This window comes from Etheostoma spectabile, chromosome 12 (genome assembly GCF_008692095.1).
Source record: "Etheostoma spectabile isolate EspeVRDwgs_2016 chromosome 12, UIUC_Espe_1.0, whole genome shotgun sequence".
NCBI classification, from domain to species: Eukaryota; Metazoa; Chordata; class Actinopteri; order Perciformes; family Percidae; genus Etheostoma; species Etheostoma spectabile.
Window position 1 is genome coordinate 20,627,734 of NC_045744.1, and position 12,411 is coordinate 20,640,144.

Consider the following 12,411-nt stretch of genomic DNA (forward strand, 5'->3'; position numbering starts at 1 on the left):
TTGATGACTTTTAAAGTGTTTTAAGGTTTGGGCATGTCTGTAACCCAACGACACAGGATTTGTAACCCCGTATACATTATTATATGATCTTGGAAAAGAGCATGAAAACCCAATGGTGCCTCATTTAACCCTTTTCATTCCAACGGCCTGCTGGCAGGTCTTGGAGTTGCACAACTTGGGTAGGACTGGAAAGCTGAGACTTTTGTGGATTCAATGAGAGCAATTGTATTCCTATCTGATGATGTTAATCCCCATTGAAGCCATATCAATTAAGTGAGACCATTTTCTAAAAAACTTTACTTTATAAAATAGTGTGACCTCTAGGATAATCACAGCATCATGAATCTGTACAACCATAGACACCTGGGGCATTCACAAGATGTAGGGCTTTCAGGACTGAAGATTCCTTTCAGCAAAACACAGAAATGTGAAGCATGAAGGAAATTACAAGCATGGCTCCTGTTAAAAACAGAAAATAAACAGGCTGATAAATAGAACTCTATGAATAAATATATATAAGAACAGAATAAAAACAATTCCAGCAGAATATTTGTCTGTACGACTATGTGATGTATTGCACTTGCAAACGAATAAATAGAGTTGCACATTTGCATAGCAAAGCACAGTTTAGTGTTTTTTAGTTGAGTTTAATAGAGGCCATCCAATTACTATAAAATGCAATTCTTGGAGAAATCTCAAATGTCTAAAGTGTTTGATACCAAATCACAGCATGGATTTTTTTCCTGTTACTCAAGGTCTTAAAGTGGTAAATTTTTTAAAGAGTAATTTTTGGACTTTTCTGCCTTTGTTTGATAGGAAAGTTAGGTGAGAAAGGCGAAGACATGCAGGAAATCATCACAAGTTGGATTCAAACCCTGGACCTGTGTGTCCAGGCATGACCCTCTCAGTGTATGTGGGATTTTGAAAGGGATTTTGGACAATTCTTTATCAATTTTAAAGTGGTCCATAACACGCCACTCAACAGAAGGAGCTACCCAAGTAAAAACATCCCAGATGTCATTGCGACAAAAAACAGCACAACATTTATCTTGCTATTTCTGAGGTAGTCACATTTTTATTTGGTGGTAGAACCCTGATGTCACAGTGTGAATGACGTATGCCTTGTGTATTTTTTTATTCTCAGGTAATGGCTTATCTATGGTGCAAATTTTTGGATTAATTATGGTTAGTTTGTAGATCACTAAGGTAATTTGTTACCTCATTTATATGTTGACATATTGTTTTTTAATTTGTTTATGTATTTGCCTGTCTTGGTCTTTGAACACCTTGAGTCCATGTTGGAAATAACATGTCATTCATTAGGGGTGGGGGAAAAAATCGATACAGCATAGTATCGCAATATTATATGTGACAATGCTGTATCGATACACAGACACCAAGTTTAGATATTTCATTATATATATGTGTTGGTCAGTTTGTCTGCTTCAAAATCCCATTTTGCAGCAATAAAATTGAAAAGATATGAACAAACAGAGAAATGTATCACTTTAGATGAAACACATGTTGTCAAAGTTTCCTTTTGGGGACATCATTTCAAATTGGAGTTGGAAGTTGGAAAAAAGGTAATAAATTGCAATATATTGCAGAATATTGCAATATGTTGAAAATTGCTATAAGATTGCATCGTGACATAAGTATCGTGATGATATCCTATCGCAAGGCCTCTGGTGATTTCCACCCCTATTATTTATTGGATTTACTGCAATGTATTTTAAAAATCAAGTCAAAAGGTTCATATGACAGCAGCACATGAAGGCAGCAACATCAGCAGCCCTGATGCCTGCAGATCAGACAGGCTTTTTGTTTTGCTCCGGGCAACTGATTGGCTGAGCCGGTTGGGAAGGGGGCGGGGCTTGTTTCTTAGTCCTGGCACCAGTCTGCTCTGCAAGCAGCGAAAGGTGGAGAGATTTCCCCCCCCTCTCACACTCTGTCTGTCACACACACACGCGACCTGTGACTGAAACGGGACACATCGAAACGGTGAGTGGAGTGCATTATTTTACAATTCATAGCCTACCTGATATATGATGTGTCATCGCGTGATTAGCGTTGTTTACTGTAGGCTATCGTTGCGCTGCGCCATCCTCTCGTGCATTGCTAAATGAGCGGGGAAATTCATTCATGTCATATTTATAGCGTTATTTTTGTCTCTCGCTGCAGTGGCATGGCTTTGGGCCTATATTTAGCTTGTTATATGGCGGACAGGCCATTTGACATCGTGGTGCACGCACGGTCTTTCCCATCTTAATGGTGGAGGGCAGTGGGCGTGTGAGGGGGGGATTCTGTGTCTCTCATGCAGAGGTCCGTGGATTCATGTCTCTTTGTTATGTGGGTGCCGCAGTCAGGATGGTACACCCCCCCCTGCTGAAATAGCACCAGGCTATAGTAAACCAAAGATATTCCTGTACTATCCCGACATGAGATCATAGTAGGCTGCTCCTCAGTAATCATTAATGAGTGTATAGGGGCCTCATCGCATCTAATGCTATAGAATTTAGAATGTATCCTCTTTAACCTTAACAGCCCTATAGCTATTGCAGTAACCTATAGATTATGGTTGTTGGTGGTATTGGTCTCTATGTCATTTTTTACTACAGAAGTGTAGTCCTCGAAGGCAGCAGGTGCAGCTCTAGAGCAGTCAAGGCCTTGTTATATAAAGGCATTTTTTTTCTGATGTTACAGAGGCAATACACCAGTTTTAAGAAGAGTCCGTGATGTTCTATAGGGACCAAGCCAGTCGTTATACAATACTACGCCCCATCTCCACTCTACACACACACACACACACACACACATACACACACTTAGTACACAACTACAGACGCACACACTGCATCCTCTGTCTCTGTGTGGATTAGCACACATTGTTCTACGTCTTTCTCTCTCTGGCTGTTTCTGGTTTTGATCACATGTGAAATTTAAAGGGATACTTTGCTGATAGTCATCCAACGTTGTATCATAAAAATGTTGGCAGTATGTGTAAATGAACTATGGTAAACTTACCAGTGCCCAGTGATCTCCCTACTCACAGGCCAAGAGCAGAACCTCCAGGTGATGCCTTTGACGGAATACTTGTCACTTGGAAGTTTGCTGCTGCATGGCCCTGAACTACAGACCTCACCTACGCACACAGACACACACTTAGACCGAACTCAGATCAAACTGTAAAAGTCAGCAGCACTGGTCAAATATCAACCCAAGATTATATAACTGTATTGCCTTTTTCCCTCTTATTCTTTTTTCATAGAATCATAATTCCGCTTACTCTTTAACTGTAAGCCTGTGCGAGATTGTTTGTTACAAGCCAACCGCTTTTCTGTGACAATACGAGTTAGTTTATTAGTCCAGTACAGCGCAGTGCATTCTGGAAGTTGTAGGTTTTATACTTTTTGAGCAAAAAGGACTATCATACACTCACAGATTGTAGTTTTTAGTTTGTATACCATCTTAATTCTTATGGTTAGTTAAAATCTCTTTAATAACGGCATAGAAAAGAACAATCACTAATCATCCTTTCAATCTATAAATCTAATCGCGAATTGGCACAAGCCTAATAAAACAGCTTGTTTTCTCTGTTTTCTCTGGTCATGTAGCACCATTTTCCAAAATGTTTGTGCCTTTATACTGCTTAGACAGCCCAGTTTTAGGAAAAATAAACCTCTTTCTTGCGGTAAAATACTTCTTTAAGGTGTTATGTTTGGTAATAGTAAATGTATGGTAAATTAAATAATAAATGGGCCACAGCACAGACACGCTGTAGTAATAATATTGGAGTTGGAACATCTTAATTCTCCCCTTACATTTCCCTTACAGTAGAAGTGGCTCTAATGCTCACACTTCACTGAAGCTACATAATGTTTAAAGTCAAAACATGGCTGCACCATTACATAAAATGAAATGTAATTGTCATTTTAGCCTGATATGCTTGGTATCTTCAGAGAGTTTAGGGGGGTTCCTGCAGGGCTGAAGCCGTCAGTCATTTTTCTGGCAGTCTTTGTGCGTTTCTTAGACACTTTGTTAGACACTTTTCGGCTCTCCAGCACTGCCTACCTGTTGCCTTGTTACCGCCTGTCTCTGCCTATCACTCATATGTCTCACTGTATTTAATCAAAGATCCCCTTGAGTTTTAACTATTTATTTTTTGACATAACTACTAGCCATGGACTAGTCATAATCGGTATTAGACTATGTGATAACAAATAACATCTGGTTATAAATCTTATTATTCTATGCAATTTTACTTAAAGCTATAGTGTGTAATTCTATCACCCCCATGAGGAATTCAAAGTAATGACAAAAAAACTGTCGGCGCGTCCACATGATACAAGCCTTCTGTGATAGCGCACAACCCCCACCCGTAATTATATTCACTCGAGTTTCTGCACATGAAAGTCACCGGATGACACAATCTATTGAACAAAGCCATAGTGAGAAATACAGAGAGTTGTGTTGAGCTGATAGTCTTAAAAAAAAAAAAAAAGATAATCTTTTGGGCATTTTAGCCTTTAATAGACAGGCCAGGTGTTGACAGGAAAGGGGGGAGAGAGCAGAGGAAGACATGCAGTAAAAGGCCACAGGTCGAACTTGAACCCTGAGCTGCAGCGCCAAAGACTGAGCCTCTGCATATGGGAGCCCGCTTTGCCAGGTGAGCTACCCAGGCGCCCAGGAGCTGATGGTCTTCAATAGCTTTGTAGCAACTCATTTGGCAAAAGCTTGAATGTGACGGACGGTCATTAATATCAAAAAGTTACTCACCAAAGCCTAAAAAAGAAAACTCTAAATAGGGGCGACCTCTAGCTTACCCAGTAGAGTGTCCTAAAGGTGAGTGTCATACATCACTGTTTCTGTCCAGTCTTCGACCTTGAATGTGGACCATGTAGATGTGAAATTAGATTAGACCTCAGTAATTCAGCAACATTTTTTAAACAATTTAGCATTGAAGACATAAAGAAAAAAATCTGTGTTACTAGCAGACAGCAGGCCTATTCTTGTTGCCTGCCATTTCATTACCGTTAATTTAGAGATGTTCTGATATCGTCTCCGATACTGCCTAAAACGCTGGTATCGGTACCGGGAAGTACTGGAGTTTATGCACCAATCCGATACCACGTAATAAAGCCCTAAAGAAAATCTATGTTAAAGTAGTTTATTGATGTTCTTCCTCCGTTATAACTGAACTAACTGTCAAACTGGATAAAAAAAAAAAGGAAGTTCTGTAGCGTTGTTTGTGTTTGTTCATGTTTCACAAAGAGTTTAACCTGAGCTAGTCCGACAACAAAGATAGAAGTCATATCACATCCATACAGGGATATTAGTATACAGCTGTTAAAACATAGTCAAATTTATAACACACTGGTATCGGCTCAGAATCGGTATCGGGGAGCAAAAAATGGCATTGAACCATCTCTAAATGAAATGACAGTGTGCTTTACCCCCAATGCCCCTTCCTTGCTCAGATTTTTAGCAGGAGTCCTTCTCAAACATCTTACATTTAATGGGAAATAATCTTTGACAGGTCAGTGATAGACAGGCATGTCAGAAAGACAGACAGCCAAGAATAAAAATGACACATGGAGATGAAAAGAAAGAAAGAAAGAGAACATCTAGCTGGTTTCCTCATGCAAAATGACTTACAATGCATACAGAAGAAACTCATGCTTTATTTCCTTTATCACCATCGTAGCAAGATGGCAGGAATTGTAAAGTGAAACAAAATTTTACAATACTATTAGAATCAGACTAAGGAACAATGTGGCATGCTATTGTATTCTAACTTTATCGTCTCTGAAGAATATAAAAAAATGTATAATATAAGAATCTAAAGAAATACCAGGCAGATGGTTTCCGTGCTAGAGATTCAGTGACACCCTGTACTGGGTTAGGCTTGTGAAGGTGTGTTCAGATTGAATGGGGAGCAAATTATAAAGTGTAGATGTGTATGAACATGAATTGGGCCTTAAAGATGAACACATCTGTGTCAGTGAAAAAAAGAATGTCATCTTTGGTGAAAAATATGTCTCTTCAAGATGACCAAATAAGCACAGATTAGATTAGATTCAACTTTATTGTCATTACACATGTACAGGTACAATGCAACGAAATGCAGTCGAGGTTGATGGACTTTAAGCGAAGTATGAAAAAAGTTTAAGCTAAGTCTGGTAGCGTGGTGGTGAGCTAGGCAAACTAAGTTCTGATATGTTGGATTGTGGCCAATGTACTGCAGAGTGGGAGCAGCTTCACTGGAACGTCCATACCCAGTGGCACCTTCTGTTCCAAAGGCTAATCGTGACTGGTTACCTAGACTGGGTTTGGGAAGTCAGATGCAATTTCTGCAGTTGTGTTTGCAGTGAAATATAAATTTTGAGGTACCATTTTTTTTTAACAGATTTGCCAATGCAGCTCTTTTGGTATCCTTCAGTGCCTGTAGCACAAAAAAAGACAAATGACAAGCACAAGCAGGATGCTGGATGGATTATCAGAAATGTTCTAATGCATGACTGTTGTGATGATGATGCCGTGATTTGTGCTTTAGAGATTGGTGGGATTACATGCAATCCCTTCTAGATTATCAGCAGCAGGCTGAAAGTCAGGCTAGCAGCCATCCAACCAGGTGTACTCAACGTCCCCTTGTCAGGCGCCCAGCCATCCAGAGTCACTTAGATTTCCACTGAAACAGCCAGTCAGCCAGTCACTCAACTGGTCAAACCTTTACTGTAGAAGTAGTTTTACAACATAGTAGAACCCGACCGCTAAGGATTTTTAAAGCCGTAATGATACAAATATTTGGTTATTTAATTCCGATATATCGGTCGATATATATATTTAAAAACGATAATCCAGAAACACCTGACAAAACATAAACAGATTTTAGTTATTTGTAGTTATTCATGAGTTCTCACTAAAATAATATGATAATAATTTGTTTTATTGTCACAACAGAACAGAGGATCAAAACATATTAAAGTTCTGATAAATAAAATGTATAAAAATACAAATTTAAGATATGAAATTTAAAGTCCTTTAAACAAAAAAACAACAACAACAAAAAAATCAAGGTTTCCAACAGGGGCGTTGTAGAGCGCCCTCTGGTGGACAAACTATGCAACGCCAACGCTCATAACGTGGTTGACCGTCCGTTTGTATTTTATTTTTTAAATATCCATTCATCAGAATCCTTTATTTGTTATTATAAATGATTCAGTCAGTGCAGCAGAGATATGATCTAATAGTGGTGCAATCCCTCAGGCAATCTCTAACCCATAATAGCAGTTTGTAAAACATAAGAACCTTGGGGTCAAAGAGCTAGGTGACTCTGATAGCACCCTCCAGCCATAAGAAGATCTTCCTGGAATAGTGAAAAAGCTGCTTGATCATAACCTACCGTGAGAAGGAACAGGGCAGATGGGAGTTAGAAGACGATTATTTGTTACTAATATATATAAATACCTGTGTACAGCTGACTCAGCCTCTAGTCTGAATAAATAAATAAGGACCATGTCTACAGAACAGGACTATGTTGTACTGGTTGGACAGTATAAAATATATAAATAAAGAGAACAGGATACAACTTTTCTTTTGCTTCTTTGATTCTTTCCGTTTTGTTGTCTCCATCTGTTTCTTAACTTACATCGTCACTCTGTTGATATATATATATATATATATATATATACACACACGATGTATGCTACTTAGGGCTTGTCTTGTGGTGGACCTGTGCAAGTGGCATTGCAACTGGCCAATGAAATGATGATCATTATAACGTTTCAAGCCAATCTACTGTAAATCAAACACAACTAAGACACGCAACCAACAGACGGGACAAATCGCTCCACAAAATAAACAGAATATTGCATACTTATCGCAACACTTTCAATATATTGCAATAACGATATTGAGCCGATATATCGTGTACCCCTCTTTGGTACCCAGCCCTACTGCCAGGGATAGGTAAGAGAAGATAACGGGATGCAAATTGCAGATAGTGTCAATGCCGACGTAACAGTCTCAGCACAGCCTGGTAATGAAGACACTAGGAGACAACTTTTCATTCATGCAATGTTCCCTTTTCCCTATGAGTCTGTGAACCAAGTGAAGTTGGCCTCACACCGTGCTGACGAAAATAATGGGTGTAATCTGTTGCAAGTCTTTCAGGGCATTTAATGTGCAGTAGTAATTTGTATTCATTATTGATGGCCCTAGAGAATTATGTAAGAGCTAAGTAATCTGTAAGAATTGCTATTGCCACAGTGGGATTTAAGCACCTGAAATCCCTGCGGACATTTTTTTTTTTTTTGCGTCTGATAGAATAAGTTGTCACTGAAAGAAAACTGAAAGCAACATTCTGCAAGGGATATCGTCCTGCAACATATTCTGTCAATAGTGCAGTGTGTTCTCTTTCCTAAATGTGTCTGCAGCTCGTGTTCTTGCTGATCGGTGACTTGTTTTTTTAGAGAGCTGATTGGCCAGGAGATGGGCTATGTTATACAGCTTGAACTTGAACATGCTGCTGCCTCAGTTTTGGTTGCCATGGTGATCTCGCCTGGTTAAAAGTGAATCACCCTTGTGAAAATGAAAGGATTTCACAAAGATCACTCACTAACACGGTGACAGACAGACAGACCCTAGCATTACCAGGGACCTCTGTACTGACTCAATCCGACAACAAGAGTGTTTCAGTAAGGGGGGCCACGCCACAGGGTTGGGTTTTAAATAAGCACATTACCCAGAAATACTCTTGGGAGATGAGCTATTGTTGTTGGATGAGCCAGATACTCACTGTAAGTAAACAGTAATTAATATGTGCCACCGGTAGCCTGTCAAGCCAGACCCACATCAAGATGTTGGGTCTGGGAACTCACCATTGGGGCTCAATCTGAGGAGTGGAATAAACGGTTGTCTTTCAAATCCAATAGCAATAGGATAGCGCTTCAACCAGAGCAACGCTGGTTGGTAGATTAAACTTTTGCCGTATCCGGTCAGTAAAACTCCGAACACATCTTCCTTTTTTAAGAATGACTTCAGTGCTTAACTCCAAGTCTTCTAGAGTTGCGACCAAAGCCGATTCTAAAGACAATCTTCATTGTTTTCCAGTAGCAGCAACTCAGCTGTCTAGGCTGGACAATTCAGAGAGAAATATGAATCACGATTTTTTTTGTTTAGAATTGATATCAAAGTTCTCTGCCGCGATTGTTTTGACCATAACAAAACAAATTGGCAGTACCAAACATAATTCTTTTGGCACCTATAGCACATTGCGCATCACCACAAGCCCGTAAACATAGAGGCCTCAAAGAAGAGAAGGGAGAGCATTGCAAAGGTTGGGAGCGCTTTAAAACCTATTTTATACAGTCTATGTTTAAAAAAGAAAAAAAAAGTGAAACAAAGACACTAACCTAAATCTTAAACTGCAGTGACAACTGGAAAATCTTGTCTGACAAATTCATGGAACAGCAAGAGACTCGTTGTTTATTAACGGCTCCTTGACGGCAGAGTAATCAACGCCCGGTTTTGTCTAACGTTACATGAGTAGTTATGTCTGCCATTGTTTGCCCTTTTATGGACATAATGCGCAAAAATAGATATTCCTATATATTCTAACTTGTGGATTTTTTAGAACAAATTCGAACGTCGTTTTTGGCCAGTTTTGACAGCCCTTTTTTTCAGAGGTTATCTGGCTTTCACTTTCTCTTGCATGATTGGAAGGAGTAACTGTAAGTAAATAGCTTTTTGAATAAATAGCTATTGCTTGTAGAGGCTAAGCCCAAGCTTTAAGCCCCTGAGGTGCCGTTCCACGGGTAGAGTAATTAACGCACTTATTTTGCCTTTTTGATCAATGAAATTCCAAGTCATATCTGCAGTTAAAACCTTTGGTTCCATTCATTTCAATTAGATCTTAGTTGGGTTTCCAGACAAATCACCGCTTGTGTGTGTGTGTGTGTGGTGTGTGGTGTGTGGTGTGTGTGTGTGGTGTGTGGTGTGTGTGTGTGTGTGTGTGTGTGTGTGTGTGTGTGTGTGTGTGTGTGGTCAAAAACTGTATGTGCTTCCGGATTGCACCCTAGGAACCAAATATTGGTTCCTATTTATACCAAGGGCACGAATTGGCTCTTACATTACTGATATGCATGGCTTTTTTGGGAAGTATTTTAACCAATAAAAACCAAGATTGTGCAATTCCGTCATGACTTGAAAAGTAGCCCTCTGACCGATCTGGCTCTACATTAGAGATGCAGTGAACGGATGAAACGGAGAATACAGAGGAAACAACAAAGGTCATTCTCTCCTGCTGAGGGAGGAGGCTGAGATTCAGATCAGACCTGACATCATATGGCACAGTGGAGCCAGGGAGGACGGGATAGCCGTGTGTCTTTTGTGGGTTTGAGCTGTGGGTTTGGGATTTGAAACAAGCTAAGGTCTTTTCTTTCCTGCTGAAAACAGAGGCTCAGATTCAGATCCGACCTGACATCAGACAGTACAGTTGAGTGAGAGAAGGGTAGTACAAAATGTTGGCTCCAGGAATAGCAATTCCGTGTGCTTGGACAATAAAGAAAATGTTTCCCGAAGGCTTCCTCCCAGCCATTTGCCCTAACTTTCTCGGAAAGTTAGACAGAATTAAATTGCAACGATTTAAACCACATTACTTGCCTTTTTAAAGTGTGTTTTTTTAATTACTTTTAACAAAAAATTTACTTAATGCAGAGAAAAGAAATGTTCAAAAGGTCTAACATGACAGATACCTAGCTGTCAAAGAGACAATGCCACACTTTGACATAGTGCCAGATATTGTAGTAGGCTACTGTACGGATGGAAAAACGGGATTCTGCAAGGATTATGTAGTTTAAAACATGTGTCAAATATTCTTTATTGTACACTCTGGATAAATGCACTGGGTAAAGGGTTACAGTAGTGTGTATATGTGTTTGTGTGTGTGTGTGTGTATAGTATACAGTTATAAATACTCTTGACTAGATTGAGGGCATTGCATTGCAAACGTGTGATATCTGCTTTGTATTAGTAACAATTTTATATGAAATCTGTTCAACTAATTCCAACTTAGTTTGAAGTCCTGTAAATTTAAAGAAGTCAATATACAGTCCTGGAATTACAGTATGACTCACTGTCGGCTACACGTGGCTTTATTAAGACAAATAGCTAAAAAATGTTATGGTGAGTGGTCCCAGGTCAGTGACATTATTCAGGTGTCCAGAGTTACAGTAAGTTACCCTCTCTGACAGGATACACCCTTTTACCTTTTAAATTGTCGGTCTTGCCCAAGGAAACACTGAGTAGAGGATTTTGACTTATAGCATTTCCTTTCCAAAGGACACATACAGCCTTCAGCTGCTTCCCTCTGCTTCTTTTTGCATCCTTTCCTGGGTCTTTTGTTCATATTCTCTCTCCTCCCACATATTCTTTGCACAAATAAACCACATGAGTGATTTTGCTTCAAGACTGATGCAGTGTACGGGACTGGTGGACAGTGAAGGGTGATTTTTTGGTTTGGTTCTGGGGTAGATATATGTGGAATATATGTACTGTACAGTGGAAGAGGTACTCTGAGCTTTTTCTTAAGTAACAGTAGCAATACCACATGGTATAAATACTCTGCTAAAAGTAAAAGTCCTGCAGTCAAGGTTACTAAAGTAAAAATAAAAGTACCAGTATCAAACAATACATAAAGTATGAATAGTTATCATACTCATTATACAAAATGGCCCATTTCAGAATTATGTATATTACTTTTAGATTTTAAATAATGATGCGTTAATGTGCCCGTCACTTAAGTATTGCCACCATAGACTGTGTGTATATATATATATAGTATGATACAGAATATATTAACGGTCTATGGTTGCCACTAGTAAATTTGGGGCTTACTTATTTATACTTTATCATTTTTGTTATCTGCTTAGTAGATTGTGGAATTCCCCCTGGGGGATCAACAAAGTCTTATCTAAACCTATGATAACACATTCTAATTGTTTTGCTAATTGCATTTTGTATTAGTAATCTGAATACGCAAGTTAACTAACCAAAAGTTATCAAAAGAAATATAAAAAGTACAATATTTCCCTCTGAAGTTTAAATCAAAATGTGTTGTCCTTTAACCACACTTGGAGCTGCAGTGTAAACAGAGGGAGTGGCGAGGTAGACAGATACAGTATCATTAACTGCTGATCCTCTTCTGTTCTCATTTTACCTCCGGCCTCCTTCACTGGCTCCCAACCGTTTTTTCCATCTCATCTCCTGTGTGCAGTCTTGGTTTTCTTGATCCTCTCTTACTTTGAAACACAGAACAGGGCCACATTTGACAGATTTGTGCAGTCAGTCCCGGGTCTGTTGAACAAGCTGACTGTCTGCACCTTTCTCTCATGTACTGATGCAAAGTGTAAG

The 12,411-nt window shown here is 39.3% G+C and overlaps 1 protein-coding gene across 5 annotated transcripts in view; it reads left to right on the forward strand.

Moving 5' to 3' along the window:
• The first annotated feature begins 1,908 nt into the window (after positions 1 to 1,908).
• LOC116698781 (microtubule-associated protein 4) overlaps positions 1,909 to 12,411 on the forward strand; it is a 90,457-nt gene continuing 79,954 nt past the window's right edge. For 4 of the 5 annotated variants that reach the window (XM_032530930.1, XM_032530932.1, XM_032530934.1 and 1 more), the window contains exon 1: positions 1,909 to 2,001. The gene's annotated coding sequence lies outside the window, so the exon portion shown is untranslated. The remainder of the gene's footprint in view (positions 2,002 to 12,411) is intronic. The other variant, XM_032530935.1, reaches the window with a different exon arrangement.